The 20,922-nt window shown below is 36.7% G+C and overlaps 2 long non-coding RNA genes across 2 annotated transcripts in view; one reads left to right on the top strand and one right to left on the bottom strand.

Moving 5' to 3' along the window:
* Positions 1 to 7,268, bottom strand: part of LOC118763703 — a 21,866-nt gene extending 14,598 nt beyond the window's left edge. Inside the window, exon 1 of the long non-coding RNA XR_004999459.1 lies at positions 7,140 to 7,268. This is a non-coding gene — a long non-coding RNA (uncharacterized LOC118763703). The remainder of the gene's footprint in view (positions 1 to 7,139) is intronic.
* LOC118763704 overlaps positions 1 to 7,283 on the top strand; it is a 12,761-nt gene extending 5,478 nt beyond the window's left edge. The window contains exons 2-3 of the long non-coding RNA XR_004999460.1: positions 6,223 to 6,232; positions 7,147 to 7,283. This is a non-coding gene — a long non-coding RNA (uncharacterized LOC118763704). The remainder of the gene's footprint in view (positions 1 to 6,222; positions 6,233 to 7,146) is intronic.
* Positions 7,284 to 20,922: the final 13,639 nt, after the last annotated feature.

Below are 20,922 nucleotides of genomic sequence, written 5' to 3'. Positions count from 1 at the left end.
ACCTCAGATATCACCACAGTCATTTAATTTTAATTCTAGAGAGGTTTAAACACTAGCATTATCAATTGAACTACTCCAAAGAGACGCATTTACCCTAGGTGCAAAAGCAGTAACAGTAAATAAATTATGTAAGCAAACCTAAAACTAATTCCTGAATTGTCTACCCAATAAGCAACCTAGTCTTTGAAGTCCATACAGATAATATTCCCATTAGACTTATATAGTTATTGATATAAATGTGAGAGCTCTTGTATTCTATCCTTTCCAAAACAAAACAAACTCGTTTGAACATAACGTAACTAAGGACATATCTAATTCCGAGTCAATTACACCATTTCATAACCCAAAAGTTAATAATTAAAACACTTCATATGTATTAAATATTCGTTATCCTAACATGTGTTAATGTTAAACTTATGCCAGTAATTTATATATATATATATATATATATATATATATATATATATATATATATATATATATATATGGTTTTATACATACACACACGCAGAAACGCCCGAGTGCACGCACGCACATATATGTATGTACATAATGAAAGCTTCGTTATGAAGTGGAAGCCACTTTCAATGAAATGTCTCAAAAAGCGAAGAAGTTAAAAAGAAGAAAGGAAGAAGTGGGAGAAGATTGAGAAAAAAGGAATAAGATGAATGAGAGATCAAAAAGCTGAAAAGGAGAACGAGAGAGAAAGAGAGAGAGAGAGAGAATAAAAACAAAATTACGGAGAAGAAAGTAGGATAAGACAAGGAAGAGGAACGAGAAGAAGAACAAGGAGAGTGAAAGAAGGAGAGCTGAGTTATTATATGCTGGCAGCAAAAGACCATAGAATTTACGGTCGAGAGATTACACATGTAATGTATATACTAAAGGTAATCTACCAAATATAACAAAGGAATTTCATCGTATTAGTACAGCTCCCCGGAATCCCATCTATATTATAAACCCAGAGCCTCAAACTATATTTAAGAAGAGCTTCATCCCTTATTTAGGTAACACAAAATATATCAGAGACCTTCGCTTCACTATATCCCCATACTAGGTGCAGGAGTGGCTGTGTGGTAAGTAGCTTGCTAACCAACCACATGGTTCCGGGTTCAGTCCCACTGCGTGGCATTTTGGGCAAGTGTCTTCTGCTATAGCCCCGGGCCGACCAATGCCTTGTGAGTGGATTTGGTAGACGGAAACTGAAAGAAGCCTGTCGTATATGTATAATCTATATGTATGTGTGTGTATGTGTTTGTGTGTCTGTGTTTGTCCCCCTAGCATTGCTTGACAAACCGATGCTGGTGTGTTTACGTCCCCGTCACTTAGCGGTTCGGCGAAAGAGACCGATAGAATAAATAACGGGGCTTACAAAGAATAAGTCCCCGGGGTCGATTTGCTCGACTAAGGCGGTGCTCCAGCATGGCCGCAGTCAAATGACTGAAACAAGTAAAAGAGTAAAGAGTAATATTGAAGATATCTGACAGCTTTTATTGAGCGAACATTTCTCTATATTTAAACACTACACCACCTTCTATAGGCCTTTACTTATCATGTCTCTATTATCCAGTACTTATTCAATAACTTCTTTATATATTATACCTTAACTGTACTCTTCGTCCTTTAATTTCTTTAACAGTTCAACATAATCATATTACCGATTTTTTTTCACTCTCTGATCTTTACGAATCAATTTTGTTCTCAGTAACATGACTTTACAGTTTATTTAACAATGTTTTTATGTTCTTTCAGAATAAACTTACGAGTTGTATTTTATTTTCCGTTTTACCTTGAAAATCCTTCATCCAATATACTACCTTCCTAATTTACGATGACTCATTTTTACAATGGTAACATTATTTTTCGTTTAGAGCTCCTAATGTAATTTTAATGTTAATTTTTCCTTAAAACATACCCGACATCTTGGATTTTCCAAGTTTTCTCTGTTCACCGAATTTTCTTTTATGCTAACATTTACTCCGTCCCTTTCACTTCCCAGCCTCTCTGTAGTTTCCTAACGTTTTCTTTATAAAACATCAGTTTTTTTTTCTTTCATATGTAATTATATCTTTTAAACCTGCAGTTTCCATCTGCAAAAATCCCGACCGCTAGAATATCGTTCATTTACCATTTCAGAATCTAACTCCATTTCCCCTTTTAACCCATGAAAGGCCCCTTCTTCTTCTTCTTCTTCTTCTTCTTCTTCTTCTACTCTTCCTCATTCTTCATCTTCCTCTTCTTCTCCTTCTTTTTCTTCTCCTCCTACTTCTCCTCCACTTCCTCCTCCTCCGCCACCACCAGCATCTCCTCCTCCTCCTTCTTCTCTCCTCCTCCCACACCTCCTCCATCGCCCCTTCTTCTTCTTCTCCTTTCCAACCTCCTCCGACTTCACCTCCTCCTCCACCTCCTCCACCTCCCCTTCTACTTCTCCTTTCCAACCTCCTCCACCTTCACACCCTCCTCCACCTCCTCCTCCTATTCTTCTTCTGATTTTCCTCCTCCTCCACCTTCTTCTTCTCCTCCTTCTCCTCCTCCTTCTTCTCCTTCTCCTCCTCCTTTTTCTTCTTCACCTCCTTCTTCTCCTTCTTCTTCTTCTTCTTTCTTCTTCCTGTCTCTTTAGCCTTCTTCCCTTTTTTTTCTCACCTTCCTTCTCTAATAAATACCACTTCGTGATCCGACTGCTATACTCTGCAGTGAACAACCTTTACTTCTTCATAATGTCTTATTATCTCCAGCAATGCAAGGTTTGATCACAACGTGTACATTTGTTTCCTCAACATAATTACTTTCATAAATAACAAAGTTGAAGCTGCCCTTTGCTATAATTAACAATATTTAGACTATTCATCATTATCATTTAATTAATACATTTCCTTTCAAGTTACATACGCACACATATGAATACAGTTTTATATATATACATATATATACATATATATATAATATATATATATATATATATATATATATATATGATGTATATACATATTAGTGTGTGTGTGTGTGTGTGTGTCTTCATTTATCTTTCGCCAGTTGAGTCGTTGAATTGAGGCCCAGCTGGGGCAACGCCTTGATGGCTTTAGTTGAGCAAATTGACTTCAGTGTTTATATCAGGTCTGAGACTTATTCTGTTTATCTCTTCGGTCGTTACCGCGAAGTCAGCGGGACGCAAACAAATTAACAGCGCTTGTCAGGTGGTATTGGGGAAGAAGCACAAAACACACTCATATATATATATATATATATATATTATATATATATATATATATATATATATATATATAGAGAGAGAGAGAGAGAGAGAGAGAGAGAGAGAGATGCAGCACGGACTTTTGTCAGTGAAACGGTCGCGGATTTTAGCGACGAAAATATTTTGACAAAGTAAACTTAAATGTTGAAGTGAATCGGACGGCTTTGTGTGTTTCTTAAATGGCTTACAAACACCTTCCACGCTGCAATTGTTTTCGTTCCAGCACACGATCTCAGATCAAATCACTTGCTATGCAAGTACATCTCCGTAATATATATATATATTATATGTCTATATATGTATATAAATGATGATAATAATACTAATAATGATAATGATAATGATATTGATAATAATAATAATAATAACGATAATAATAATGATTAATAATAATAATGATAATAATAATAATAATAATGATAATGATAATGATTAATAATAATAATAATAATAATGATAATGATTAATAATAATAATAATGATAATAATAATAATAATAATAATAGTAATAATAATAATAATAATAATAATAATAATAATAATAATAATAATAATAACATGGATCCCACACATGGATCCTCGAAACACTAGCCATTAACAAAGTAGCACCAACAATCATAAAATTCATAGAGCACTCTATGAATAAATGGCAAACAGTCCTACACCTCCAAACAAAAGAGGGACTCATGAAAACCAAAGACATCCCCATTAGAAGAGGAATATTCCAGGGAGACACGCTCTCTCCACTCTTTTCTGCTTGGCACTGTCACCTCTATCTGATATGCTAAATAGAACTGGATGCGGATATAAATGTTACGGCAAAACGATCAGCCACCTTTTATATATGGATGACCTAACTATAACGCTGCAAATGACAAACAACTGGAAACACTATTAAAGACAGTTCATGGATTTACCAAAGAAATAGATATGAAATTTGGATAGGAAAAATGCGCCAAAGTAACCCTGAAAAGAGGAAAACTAGTTAAGAGTAACAACATCACACTAGATAAAACCAATGAAATAAAAGAATTAGACCAAAGCCAAACTTACAAATACTTAGGAATCCATGAACTAGATAAGACACAACACACACAATGAAAGAGAAAATAAAAAAAGAATATTATAGACGAGTTAGATCAATACTAAAAACAGAGCTCAATGCTAAAAACAAGATAATAGGTATCAAACTTTAGCTGTCCCAGTTATAAGTTACAGCTACAATATCCTTAACTGGACACGAAATGAACTGTCCAAAATAGATAGGAAAATAAGAAAAATACTGACAGGATCTAGGATGCATCACCCAAATCTGACATAGAAAGACTATATATACAACGTATAGAAGGTGGTAGAGGCCTTATACAGATGGAAAACTATAAAATAACCACCATAGGACTGCAAAAATACCTACTTCAGAAGGAAGGGAAAATGATCCAGATAGCAGCAAAACACGAGCAAAACAAAAAAACTGTTCTCAGTATTTAAGGAAGCTGACAAATACAAACAAGAAATCATACCACCTAATAAACACAAAGAAGAAGAAGATGATGAAGAAACAACAAAAGCTATAAAACAAATGAAATCCAAACTAAAAATAGAACAGCAACGAGCCATGATAAAACGATGGCAAGAAAAACCCCTTCATGGTAAATACTGCACTAAACTAAACGCAAAAGAAATAGACAAAGAAAAATCCCAGCAATGGTTGAGAAGCTCAGGACTCAAAGCAGAAACAGAGGGATTTTTAATTGCAGCACAAGTCCAAAGCCTCCCCACCAGAAATTACCAAAAACATGTAATGAAAAGAAATATTACAAGTAACTGCAGAATATGTGGAGATGGACAAGAAACAATAAATCATATTATCTCTAGCTGCCCAGTCCTGGCTAAGAAGGAATATATTCACACAGACATGACAGAGTTGGAACTTACATACATTGGAAGCTATGCCAACATGGAATAACAACAGAAAAAAGATGGTATAGGCACACACCAGAAAAGGTCACAGAAAACGAGAAAGCAACCATACTCTGGGATATGCCGATACACACAGATAGAGAAATTAAGGCCAACAGACCAGATATAGTTGTCAGAGATCATGAAGAAAAAAATGCTTTCTAATTGATGTATCAATACCGGCAGATGACAACGTGTCTCTAAAAGAAATGGAGAAACTCTCAAAATACAAAGACCTGGAAATAGAGGTAACTAGAATGTGGAACCTGAAAACAGAAACAATTCCTATCATAGTAGGTGCATTAGGCATGATAAAAAAATATTCAGACAAATACATAACAAAAACACCAGGACTTACAAACACATATAACATACAGAAAATTGCACTACTAGGCACTGCACACATCCTACGCAGAACACTTTCCATACAATAACCATCAGAGCATCACAACAAATCACAGCACATACCCAAGGCACACAGAGCTGCGCTCGGTAGTGAAGTGAAAGCACGCTATAAAAATAAAACTACTGAATAATAATAATAATAATAATAATAATAATAATAATAATAATAATAATAATAATGATAATGATAAATGGAATCAAACATTCAATGATGAGGGAAAGGATCAGAAAAGAATATTATCGTAGGGTAAGGACAATACTCAAGGCAACGCTGAATTCAAGAAACAGGATCGAAGCGATCAATACTTTAACAATACTTGTTCGTGACTTACATTTTCAAAATCATTAACTGGTCAATTACTGAAATATGTTATCTTGACAGAAAAATATGAAAATTGTTGACAATGCAGCATCCCAAGGCAGATATAGAACGACTTTACCTGCCAAGAAAATATGGTGGCAGTGGACTTTTACAGTTGGAATTAACAATGAAGATTGCCATAATTGGCCTAAACACATACCTGAAAAACTCTGATGACTGGATGTTAAAACTTGTCTTAAAGCACAAAAACAAGAAAACATCATACGTAGTAACAAAACATGCACAGGAATATCTAAGTGAATTCCAAATGCAGCAAATCGCAGAGTTACACGTACTGGAAAGAAGTACAGAAAAAGCTAAGCTTATGAAAACCTGATCCAAAACTGCTGCTTTAGATATTCTTCCTGATAAATGGCAAGAACAATCTCTGAATAGGAAATACCCAGAGAGAGCTAATAATACCGATGTTGATAAAGCCTTTACCCTTCAATGCTGAGAGGCTTCTGGCTTAGAATCAGAAACAGAATGGTTTATTATAGCAGGCCAAGATCAATGCCCACGTACAAGGAGCTACCAGGCAATAGCCCAACATGTCATGTTTGTAAAAAACAAAATGAAACCATTGATCATGTTGTCTCCATGTGCAGTCTTCTTGCGCCTACAGAGTATCTCAACAGGCATGATAGAGCTGCACAATATATTTACTGGGTAATTTGCAAAAACCTGGACCTACTCCATGATAAAAACCGGTAGGAACACAAACCACCTCCAGTACTTGAAAATGACAACGTCTCAATCGTCTGGAACTTTACCGTTCAAACTTACAGAAAGATAGACGCGAATAGGCCAGGCATCATAGTAAAAGACTTCAGACAAAATCATACGGCTTTATCTATATGACTGTCCCAATCGTCATAAATGTATGTCAACATCTACTAAAAACTGAGAGAGTATAAAGACCTCGAAAAAGAAATTGGCAAAACGTGGAACCTGAAGACTAAAACAATACCTGTTTTCATAGGTGCCCTAATAATGATAGCGAAAGGGGCTGATTGGTATCTAGCTCGGATACCAGGAAACCGCAAAATGGCAGAAATTCAAAAGATAGTGTTCACGAGAACTGCCCATATCCTACGTAAAATACTGTTTATGAAATATCAAATTTTAAAGAAAAACTCATAATGTCCTTGTTTTCTTAAATACTCACTAGAACAATACTAAGTACAAAACCAAATATATGACACCCGAGGCATAATACCAACTTGATCTTCTAACTTGTTGTCCCTTGAACTCTCTGGGTGAGACTTGGAGTCAACTTGTACAAATGAAAAGCAAAAGTCAAACATATATTAATGATGATGATGATGACGATAATAATAATAATAATAATAATAATAATAATAATAATAATAATAATAATAATAATAATAATAATAATAATAATAAGTTGCTTGTCAGTTGTTTGACCATAACCAGTTGCGCATGTCCCTTAGTGGCTGACGATATGTGCATCTCTGATCACGAGCAGAAGTAGTGGGGGAGCATCATAGTCATGTGTTGAGAAGGATTCTTTGGGGTTTGAATAATTCACCTCTGGAAATATGAGTGGTTCTTTCAGCATCCTTAAACAACCCTTATTCAGGGACCTTTTGAGCGGGTTGGGCTACTCAACCTGAAGAAAATTCTAACTGGGCCCCACCTGCAAGGTCATGTGCTGTTTATCTTGATATGAGATCACCATGTCGCGCACATATGGTTGTGATGCATGTGCCTGGTGTACCCTTATCAGACGGGTAGTCATGATGGGTATATTGGGCTTCGTATATTTTACCCCAGTGTCACTTTGATGGCATGAACTGCTCTCTCACTCAATAATAATAATAATAATAATAATAATAATAATAATAATAATAATAATAATAAAAAACTGGTACATCACACGTATTGAGAAGAGCATTGTCGATGTGAGAACTGTTGCTGCTCATGTATTTTAATTTAACTTAAAAAAAAAAAAAAAATGAACGAACTACTGAGTTTGGTTTAATGGCCTACCAATGTATACTATGAGTTTCTTTGCCCTAGGAGTCGGGAAGACACTCGGCAAGAAATGGAAGCAAATTTGAAAGAAGAAGAAAAAAAAGTAATAATAATAATAATAATAATAATAATAATAATAATAATAATAGGTTCTACATGAAAGGGGTAAAGGTGGACGTGGGATGATTAGCGTAAGGTAGTGCATCAACAGTGAAAGGAAAATAACATAGAATATTTGGTAAAGAGCAAAGAAAACCTATTAAAGTGTGCTGCTAATTCAGAAGGGTTTACCGAAAATAGACTTGAGAGTGCTCATGAATTCTGATCATGAACAATCAATGAGAGAAGAAACCCTACTCCGCGTGGAATTACATGGTAAGTTCCAACGTGGAACTGACAACTTAAAAGATCAGGAAGCATCATAGAGGTAGCTCAACAAGGGTAACCTAAAATAGAATACTGAAAGCCTAATCATAGCTGCTCAGGGTCAGGCATTGAACACCAACTCAGTGAAAAAAAGATATATACCGCACAAGTGCAACGAATCTTTGCGAATGTGCTGGAAGAGAATCGAAAGCGTCACTCATATTGTTATTGCTTGTGAATGTCTTGCACAGAAAGAGTACAAGGGCAGAAACAACAAGGTAACCCCAAATATTCACTGGCTACTATGCCGGAAGTATGGATACGAAGTAACGGGTTCTTGGTTCCATCATACACCGTAAAAGCTAATGGGCCAAAAGCAGAAGGCTTTGGCCCATTATTCCTTCGAAATTAGGAATATGCAGCCTTCGAAACATATGTCGAGAATAAAGGAATTTTGTTAAATCGTCTTTCAACTCCATTCTTTCATTTATTTGTATTAAAATCACACAAATTTCCACATGAAAGCACGTGATCTCTGCCCTTGGCATGTAGCTTCAACCGTGTTTTTCTGACGTGAATTTGCTACCCAGGTATCGGTTAACCGAATTATCTATACTAGGATAATTCATTCAACTACTTATATATATATATATATATATATATATATGTGTGTGTGTGTGTGTGTGTGTGTGTGTGTGTGTGTGTCTGTGTCTGTGTGTATGTATGTATACACCCTCCCCCACATATATTTTTATACATATATTTGTGTGCACAACGGTCTTCCAGGCAATTTTCATCTACTAAATTCACTCACAATGCATTCGTCGGCCAAAGACTAGTAGAAGACATCCCAAATACCTCGAAGTGGGATTGAACCTGAGGGAACATGGTAGTAAAGCAATCTTGTTAACTATTCACACATGCATATACTGCTCAACTAAGCCGTACATGTGCCTCTAACAAATAATCTTTTCTACTCTAGGCACAAGGCTTGAAATTCTGGGCGAGGGGCTAGTCGATTCTATCGACTGGTACTTAAATAAGTGACACCGAAAGGATGAAAGGTAAAGTCGACCTCGGCGGAATTTGAACTCAGAACGTAACGTCAGACGAAATACCTATTTCTTTACTACCCACAAGGGGCTAAACATAGAGGGAACAAACAAGAACAGACAAAGGGATTAAGTCGATTACATAGATCCCAATGCGTAACTGGTACTTTATTTATCGACCCCGAAAGGATGAAAGGCAAAGTCGACCTCGGCGGAATTTGAACTCAGAACGTAGCGGCAGACGAAATCCCTATTTCTTTACTACCCACAAGGGGCTACACACAGAGGGGAGAAACAAGGACAGACAAACGGATTAAGTCGATTACATCGCCCCCAGTGCGTAACTGGTACTTAATTTATCAAGCCCGAAAGGATGAAAGGCAAAGTCGACCTCGGCGGAATTTGAACTCAGAACGTAGCGGCAGACGAAATACCGATAACCATTTCGACCGGCATGCTAACGTTTCTGCCAGCTCGCCGTCTATCCAACGTTATTAAATTCATTTATTTCTTATTACTTTCCTTTTAAGTAATATCAATATATAGCATTACATTATCACCTTTCACTATATTTAGAAGGAAATAAGCTAAAATTCCCCGCGCACTACTTAATATTATTTATCTATTATTTTACATTTCATTCTCATAGTTTTATCTGTAGTTGTCTTTTTACTGAATCCTTTATCTTTGTTCAAAATGAAACATCTTTCCGTTATGATGTGTTGCTTTCTATGCGCTTGTATCATACTACACTTCCTTTAGCTTTCGTATTTCCATTATTCACCTGACTTACAAAAATAATTAGTTATATTTGAGTATGTTATGAGAGAGGCGCAATGGCCTAGTGGTTAGGGCAGCGGACTCGCGGTCGCAGGATCGCGGTTTCGATTCTCAGACTGGGCGTTGTGTGTGTTTATTGAGCGAAAACACCTAAAAGCTCTACGAGGCTCCGGCAGGGGGTGGTGATCCCTGCTGTACTCTTTCACCACAATGGCGGTGCCCCAGCATGGCCACAGCTCAAGAGCTGAAACTGGAAAAACAAAAACAAAACAAAACAAAAACATAGCGACTAACCTAAGAAATACGCGGCTGGTACGAAAGCAGATAGACAGATATCTTTCTTTATTAGCCACGCAGTGCTGAACACAGAGGGTACAAATTAAAACGTAAAGCTTTTCGTTTTGGGGAGAAAATGGGTGGGGGTAGGTTTTCGATCAAGAGGGATCGTAAAAAAAAAAGGACGATCAATAGGGATCGTGTATTACAGAAATGTCATGATGTAAAGTGTAAAGGGGGAAACAGTTAATGAATCACTTAGCGTGGATGTGTTATATATCGACTTTGCAAAGACTTCTGATGAGTTTGATCATGGGATGATATATCACAAACTACGGAGACTCGGCATAACTGGGAAGATAGGAGAGTGATTGCATGACTTCTTAAAAGACAGAAGGCAAACTGAAGCAACCAGCGATGTTCTTTCCAAGGAGACAGTAATAGAAAGTGGAATGCCTCAGAGAACTGTAATGGGGCCGCTGCTGTTCGTGGTGGTTCTTCCAGACATACCATCAGTTACACAGACTGGCACACTTACTAGCTATGACAATGACACAAAAATAATACAAGCAGTCAAGGAACCTTCTGATGCTAATCCTTTGCAGAAATACTTAGATACCATTTATAAATGGGCTGAGGACAACAACATGCAATTTAATGTAGGCAAATTCCAAGCCTTCTGCTACCAGCTAAATGGTGCCAAAGGAACGGCAACACCAGAATCACATACGGTGCGTGATCATGGGATTGATATGAGTAACGATACCTCGTTTCACATGCATATCACCAAGATGGTGGCAGTGTACAAGCGAATGGCTGGGTGTATACTGAAAACCTTCAAAACAAGGAAACAGGAAACTATGTTGTTCCTATGGAGAATATTTTGTTTTCAACCGTCAGGACTACTGCTCTCATCTGTGGTCACTTTACAGTGTCAGATTAATAGCAAAACTTGAGGCTGTTCAGCGATGCTATATGAGGAAGATTTCATCAATGGAGAGACTGAAAGAGTAACGACTATACTCCCTGGAGCGGAAATAGGAGAACTATGCAGTGATATATGTGTGGAAGATATTGGAGGGGCTAGCACAAACTTTGGAATTGAGAGTGATACCAAACCTCGAATTGGACTTCACTGTACTGTTCCAAAAGTCCCAGCTGTCCTATCTAAGGCGAGGACAATGTACTGCAATATCTTGGGATTCAAGGGCCCACAGCTATTTAACGCCTTGCCAAAACATCTGAGGGATGTCCATGGAGTAGCGATAGATGTTTTCAAAGAGCAACTTGACCTCTTGTTATCCCAGGTCCCAGATGAAGCATTATCAAAGCAGGAAACTCAAAAGAGGGCAGCAGTGATTATGCTGGCGGTGCCACAGCATAGCCGTAGCTCTGAAACACATAACAGAATGAAAGAATTACAGAATATATATATATATATATGTGTGTGTGTGTGTGTGTGTGTGTGTGTGTGTAAGTGTGTGTGTGTGCTCTTTTATTCTTTTACTTGTTTCAGTCATCTGACTGCAGCCATACTGGAGCACTGCCTCTTGTCGAAAAAATCGACCGTAGGGCGTATTCTTTGTAAGCCTAGTACTTATTCTATCGGACTCTTTTGCCCAATAGCTAAGTTACGGGGATGTGAACAAATCAGCATCGGTTGTCAAGCGATGGTGGGGGTACACACACAGACACACAAATACATAGATACATGCATATGTACACACACATACATACATACATATATACATATATATATATATATATATTATATATATATATATATATATACATACATATATATATGTGTGTGTGTGTGTGTGTGTGTGTGTGGTGTGTGTGTGTGTGTGTGGAGGCGCAATGGCCCAGTGGTAAAGGCAACGGTCTCGCGGTCGTAGGATCGCTGATTCGATTCCTAAACCGGGCATTGTAAGTGTTTATTGAGTAAAAACACCTAAAGCCCCATGAGAATCCGGCAGGGGATGGTGGCGATCCCTGCTGTACTCTTTCGCCACAACTTTCTCTCACTCTTTCTTCTGTTGGCCTGCTCGCTTATCCAGCGGGGTGAGGGTCGTTTAATGGCTAAAAGAATGCGAAGCGCATTGTGACCAGCGATGTGTAGCAACATTTGATAGCCTGGTAGGTCACGTGATCACGTGATATATACACACACACACACACACACACATATATATATATATATATATAATATATATATATATATATATATATATATAGATACATATATATATGTATATTATATATATATATATATATAAACATTAGAGTCGACATATGTGTCGACTCTAATGTTGATTGCGTCAAACTCTCACAGTCTATTGTACAAGCAAGTTGTTCGATTCCTATGGAGGGTTATGACGTAATAAAAAGTGCACAAAAATAATAATAGAAGAAAAATGGGCAAAGCTTCATGCTACTTATTCCTATTGTTAAATATGTACTCAGACACACACATACACCCACACACTTAGGCACACACACACACACACATACACGCACACACACACACACACGCATAAACAATATTGTTGTATTGTCTATATAGTTTATATGTATGCGGGCGAATATATAAAAAATACCCACAGTTATTGTTTTATAGAAACCCAAATCTTAATACACAGTCTTTCCAGTGTTTTTGCCCCTGTTTGATGATATATGCTATATACGCATACAGATATACATACACATACATGCATAAATGCGCATACATGCATATATGGATTCGTACATACATAGATATATATGTACATTGACATACATTGATGGATAAAACTAGAAATCGATATAACTATATGTGTATGTGTATATATATGTGCACACACATATATCTATACATACATAGACATATATACATAAATGTGTGTGTGTCTATCTATATATCTTAACATATACATATATATCTGTACACACACACATACACACACACATATGTGTATGTATGTATATGTATACATACGTATGCCTTTTATTGGTTATGATAAAAATAATGTAATTTTGAAATAAATGAACAAATTGTTCCTCAGATTATTTGAATATCTTTGCAAAAAGACTTCAGATTTTCCTAGGAAATGAAATGAAACGGAATGGAATAAAATTCAATGATATAAAGTGGAATATTTAGGCGATTGCAGTTAAGAATTTTTCGTCAAGCGTTCGAGAATACTTATGCTTCTACTGGAGGGAAGAAGTTCAATTTCGTTTATGCACAAAAATGTAGACTCAGATTCTTAAATGTAATAATGTAAATATTCTATTTTATTTTATTTCTTTATTTTTTAAATCTTTTATATCGTTCCATTTCATTGAAAAATTCGAAGACTTTCTCTACCTGCATATAAATAAACTAAGGAACGTTTCTTTCATTTCTTCAGGTTAACCTTATTCTTATCGTTAGCAATATATTTTTCTGTACACTTCTGTAAACGCTCTATTCTTCTTTCTCTTTCACTCTACACACGCACGCATGCACATATACATATATTTTGCACATATACAAACATACATACTCGCATACAAGAATGCGTATGTGTGTGTGTTTGTGTGTGCATGAAAGAGCGAGATGGTTGTATAATATTTTTTTTAGGTGGATAATGTAAGGAAGTCGGTTAACGATTATTTCTGTAGAAATTTCTTTCATCCAATAACTACATGTTTACGAAAAACAATTCCCAAAGTGGATATCGTTCGTAGCCCTACGCGTTCAATATAAAATTTCTTGATCTATATTTAAAATACCATATGCCTTCCATTAATTCATAGCATTTTTGACTATAAATTCTTTCAACCGCGCCAATATCTTCATTCGTTTGGAAAGGTTGCACAGATCAAAATATATAGACATCAATAAAGAATTACTTATTTCAATATAACACACACACACACACACACAACACACACACACACACACATAAGCACGCATACACAGACATACGCACGCACACACACACACACGCACGCACACATACACACACGCAACCACACACATTCTCTCTCTCTCTCTCTCTCTCTCTCTCTCACACATACACTCGAACACTCATACGCTCACGTACACACATATATATCTATACACATAATACGAGGGTCGGCTGAGAAGTTCATAGGCTGACGAAAATACTTTCATGGAATCCGACCAAATGATGTTTATTTTCCAACGTAACCCTCACGCTTACTTCATTGGTGTTGCAGTGCTTGGATCGCCCTGGTGTAAGAAGCTTTCATTCTGTTGGTCATAACAGTCATCAACAGCAGATATGATGTCATCATCTATTTCTTTACTACCCACAAGGGGCTAAACACAGAGAGGACAAACAAGGACAGACAAACGGATTAAGCCGATTATATCGACCCCAGTGCGTAACTGGTACTTAATTTATCGACCCCGAAAGGATGAAAGGCAAAGTCGACCTCGGCGGAATTTGAACTTAGAACGTAACGGCAGACGAAATACTGCTAAGCATTTCACTCGGCGTGCTAACGTTTCTGCCAGCTCGACGCCTTAATATGATGTCATCATCATTGCGATACTGTTCCCAGCCAAGTGTTTCTTCATGTTAGGGAACAGATGACAATCAGAGGAGGGGATCAAACCAGGAGAATGGGGACGCTGATCAACCACAGTCACCCACAGCAGTTATTAAAAACAAGGACTGGTGTGCTGGAGCATTGCTTTAACGAAACAAGGCCTTCTTTGTCAGTCTTCCTGGATGTTTAGTCTTCACAGACTTTCGTAGCTGCCCCAGTAAGCTGACATAGTTCTCTCCATTTATGGCGTGGCTGTTTTGGAGATTGACACACTGCATTTAACATCCCACCAAACTGAGGCCATCACCTTCCCTACAGCGGAACGACTTTGGCAATCTTTGGAGCAGGTGAGGAGGCGGTGTTTCCACTATGAGGATAGTCTCTTTGTCTCTGGCTCAATATGGTAAAGCCAACACCTTGATGCCAAATTTTGGCCATTTTCAAGAGAAGTCGCTACTAGTTTTCTCTGAAGAGCTAGGGAGTGGCTGTGTGCAGGCGTAGGAGTGGCTGTGTGCAGGCGTAGGAGTGGCTGTGTGGTACGTAGCTTGCTTACCAGCCACCTGGTTCGGGGTTCAGTCCCACTGCGTGGCCCCTTGGGCAAGTGTCTTCTACTATAGCCTCGGGCCGACCAAAGCATTGTGAGTGGATTTAGTGGACGGAAACTGAAAGAAGTCCGTCGTATATATGTGTATATATATGTATGTATGTGTGTGTATATGTTTGTGTGTGTATATGTTTGTGTGTCTGTGTTTGTCCCCCCCCCCACCAACATTGTTTGACAACCGATAGTGGCGTATTTACGTCCCCGTAACTTAGCGGTTCAGCAAAAAGAGACCGATAGAATAAGTACTAGGCTTACAAAGAATAAGTCCTAGGGTCGATTTGCCCGACTAAAAGCGGTGCTCCAGCATGGCCACAGTCAAATGACTGAAACAAGTAAAAGTAAAATATCCGTTTAACTGGAAAGAAATAATGCAGTTATTAAAAAGAAGGCTTGAAATTAATGCATGCAAGATTTCACAGCTCTAGTGTTAATTTATCATAGTCAGTCTACGAACTTTTCAGCCCATCTTGATATTATGATATTATGAAGAGACTTAAATTTATTATTTTACAGAACAATTAGTTGTACTAATTTCCTGTTTATGACGATGAAAAGTGTCGCTATCTTTTTATGTATTCCTTTTATATGAATTTCTAGTCCATCTCGGTTATTAAGAATTCTCATAACACACTCAAAATCATATTCATTTTAATTTGGTAGAAGACTAATGTGAGAGCTTTACATTGTTGACGATTATATCAAGTCTTTATATTTGATGAATTATTATTTCATATTTTATAACCCTTTTATAGTTTTTATTTACAAACGAAAAATCTAAATTACTTTTTTTTATTCAATTTTCTTATGTTTGAAAATAAAATAAAAGAGAAAATGACAGAATTTCAATTAAAAATATTTCACCTAAGGTGATGTAGAAGCACGAATCCTTAAAAATGTATGCGATTAATTTCTCTTCTAGTGATAAAGATTTGATTTCATGCTCAGCAAAAATCATTTGCACATCGTTAACTCTAAATGATTTGCAAAAAAGATAAATGGACGGAACGAGATTTAATCTCTCCATGACACCGATCGATATAAATATTACTGGATAGTTGATTTAATTTCTCCACGTTTTACATCGTAAAGTAAAAGACGTGGAGAGAAAGACAATGAAAGTGCAACATGGAGAGAGCTACTATGAGAGGTGCAGGATGAGAGCATTTACGTGACCAGGTATATATTCTATCGTTCCCTTTTACCGAAGTGACAGACTAAGAGGACATAAACAAACTAACACTGGTTGTGGAGCAGTGATAGTGATAAACACACAAACCTATATATATATATATATATATATATAGGTATTAGCCGGTGTATACAAAGCAATGAATAGCTTTGCGGAAACCATGGTATGATTTTTCTTTCTGATTTTTATAATCATCTCAAAATAATGACTTTTATGAATTTATTCCTACCTCAGTCCATCTAAATGTATATATTTGTCGTTACCTTTCATAAAAAGCCTTTTTTTAATTTATAATATGCATTTTCGTTGATTTTTCATATCCCCCCCCCATATATATATATATATATATATATATATATATATATATATATATAATATATATATATATATATATATATATATGATAAAAAGAATGTGCCCTTTTAAAGCCTAGCCAGACTCATGGGCTCGGTTTCCCGGTTTCCATGGCGTATATGTTCCCAAGCTGGATGGGACGCCAGTCCATCACAGCATTACTCACTTTTGCCACCTGAGTGGACTGGAGCAACGTGAAATGAAGTGCTTTGCCCAAGAACACAACGCGTCGCCCTGTCTAGGAATCGAAACGACTATCTTACGCTCATGAGGCCATCACCCTAACTACTAAACCACGCGCCTCCACACGCACACACACACACACACACATACACACACACACATATATATATAGAGGGAGGTGAGTTTGGTGGGATATATATCACGGTGGATATCGTATTAGCTCTCAACTAAGTTCCAGTTAAGGTCTAACCACAACGATCAGTATCCATCATATATGGTTATATATGCTGTCTGTGACATCATATATAACAACAAAATAAAATTTGTGGATGTACAAGTCTCCATACTATTTATTATTATTGGTATTATTGTTGTGGAAGGATTCCGATCACCCCAACTCCAAGTAACTAAAAGTTGACTGAATCATTGTTATAAAATAAAGAACTGCGACCGATTGGCAGTTTACGTTGGTAGGCAGTTCGCTATAAGTCTTTGATTAAAAGTGTTGAGTCTCGTGTAATTCTAATCATATTGCGTCGTTTAAATGCTTCCCCTGCTTCGTTAAAATATTTATCAAACACCAGGATATAAAAGAGGCGAAGAGTTTTTCTAAGCTTGCGTTGGAGGTCTAATACTTTTTGTTTTTGATACGAAATCAAAGAAAAAAATTGTTTTAACATGGAAGATTTATTGGCCTCCGTTGTGCAGTTACATCAGCAACAGCCGTAGTAACAGTACCAACTACAGCAGCAACTGCAGGAACAACTACAACAGCAGCAGCGACTACAACAGCAAGAATAACAAAACCAACAGTGGCTGGACTTAATGTTGAAGAAATCTAAAAATACTTCAGGTTCGTACTCGCCAGACAGCGTAGCAAACTCTATTGAAGAATTCAGCTCTAATCCAGAAGAAGGGATTACCTTCCCTGTATATTTTCGAAGATACGAAGAAATCTCCAGAGAAGAATGTAAAAGTTAGTCTGACGAGAAGTAAGTGCGGCTACTTTAAGAAATGTATCCCCTGCCGAACACGAAAAATATAGTAACTATATTCTGCCGAAGAAACAAGGTGAGATTTGTTTCGATGAAACAATTTTTTATCGAAAAGTTTTAGTGAAAGAAGTTCCCTGTTCAATACTGGCTGGGAATGTTTAAATTTGGTCAAAAAAGATGAAGATTTCGTCACCTATGTCGGAGTGGTTAACAGAGATTGTGAGAAATTCAAATTGAATGAGTTGACCCCGGGCATGTTCAAGTGTGTAATGTTTTGTTCAAGAGTTTCTTGCAAGCAAAGATACAGATATATGTTCCCGGATATTAACAAAAGTAGAACGGGACCAAAATTTAACTCTATAGCCAGTAGCTGAAGAATGGCAGAGAATTAAAATATACGACATGACGCAGATAAAATTGAAGAGAAAGATTGCTCTCACATTCATGCATGTCAACAGGTATAGGATAAGAAAAAAATGTCAGGATCGAATCCATGTTATGGATGCGGTGGTCTACATTTTAAAAGTAACTGTCCGTTTAAAAATATAAAATGCTTCAAGAGTGTTAAGATAGGTCATAAAAAATCATATTTTAAATTGAAACCTAAAAAACGATTCAACAGAAAAAAAATCACGCTAACAGATTATCGGTGACAAGAAATACGAACAAACCTCAAGGGAAACTGGTGTATGTAAAAATTAATAACACAAACGTAAAGTTATAATTGGATACGGGCAGCGATGTCTCGATAATTAACACAAATACATGGGGAAAAAATCGGAGACCTAGATTAAAAGAAACTTCGAAAATTGCCCATGGTGTTTAAGGAAAAAAAAAATTCAAGGGTGATTTGATAAGTAACATTACATTTCGCAAAAAAAACTATATACGTTAAGAAAAAGAATAATAAAATCAGAGTGTGCACTGATTTTTCCGCTGATTTAAACGAATGCCTCAAAACTTACCACTACCCGCTACCTACTTCGGAAGATATTTTTGCGAAATTAAACGGTGGCAAGATATTTTCTAAATTGGATTTCTCTGACGCGTACCTACAAATTCACGTAGACGATGGATGCTCTAAATACCTAATAACACACATAAATGACTGTATAAATACAACAGGTTACCATCGGGCTTAAAAGTTGCAACAGCGATTTTTCAACAGATTATGGATGCAGTGTTAGTGGACTGTGAATTCGTAATTCCGTATCTGGATGATATACACATTGAAAGCGAATCCAGGGATCAACATGTAGAGCACATAGAATATGTCTTCGAAAAAATTACGAAGTACGGCTTTACTTTAAATGTAAAAAAGTGTGAAATTTCCATACCAAAAATAAGATATTTACGACAAATCTTTGACAGAAATGGACGTCGACTAGATCCGTCGAGCGCAGACGTAATTAAAAATATGTAACCTCAACCCCGACTTAAGCCTTTTTGTTACTCTCTCTTTTACTCTTTTACTTGTTTCAGTCATTTGACTGCGGCCATGCTGGAGCACCGCCTTTAGTCGAGCAAATCGACCCCAGGACTTATTCTTTGTAAGCCCAGTACTTATTCTATCGGTCTCTTTTGCCGAACCGCTAAGTGACTGGGACGTAAACACACCAGCATCGGTTGTCAAGCGATGCTAGGGGGACAAACACAGACACACAACACCACATACATATATACGACAGGCTTCTTTCAGTTTCCATCTACCAAATCCACTCACAAGGCATTGGTCGGCCCGGGGCTACAGCAGAAGACACCTGCCCAAGATGCCACGCAGTGGGACTGAACCTGGAACCATGTGGTTGGTTAGCAAGCTACTTACCACACAGCCACTCCTGTGCCTATTACTGGCATTTTATTACCAAAATTATATTCCAAATATCCATAAGGTGACTAATCTAAAAAAAAAAAGATATGAAGTGGAATTTGTTGGAAAATTGGCAAAAGGCGATTGACGTAATTAAAAAAAACTATATATCATTCAAGAAATTAGGTCACGCTGATTTTTTATGAAGACTGATTTAAAAATTTCTGAACCATTTCATGATACCGTGATTGCTACGTTGCGAAAATGAAATTCAAAATTAAAATCGGAAAACGATAAATTCATTAAAAAAGGAAATTAAAGAAATACTGAAGGCTAAGAGAGATAAAAATATGCAATGTATTTCAAATTGATGTAATGCTTGCATTGTTCGATTAAATGGAACCGCCTGAAAGGGTCGTATGCACTATTAGATTCACAGCCTTTATCAGCAGTTTCTGTCTACCAAAATCCACTCAAAATGCTTTGGTTGGACCGAGGCTAAAATAAAAGACACTTACCCAAGGTGCGACGCATTGGGACTGAAACCGGAAGCATGTGGTTGGGAAGCAAGCTTCTTACTACACTACCACTCCTGCGCCTGATATATATACATATATATATATATATATACATATATAATATTATATATATATCATATATTATATATATATATATATATATATATATATAATATATATATATAATATATATACATATATATAGATATATATATATATATATATATATATATATATATATATAATATATACTGTAAATTTAGGGTGAATACTTGATAAG

This window comes from Octopus sinensis, linkage group LG6, assembly GCF_006345805.1.
Source record: "Octopus sinensis linkage group LG6, ASM634580v1, whole genome shotgun sequence".
Classification (NCBI taxonomy): Eukaryota; Metazoa; Mollusca; class Cephalopoda; order Octopoda; family Octopodidae; genus Octopus; species Octopus sinensis.
Note: the sequence above shows the minus strand (reverse complement) of the source record. Positions and strands in the feature narration are given on the sequence as shown.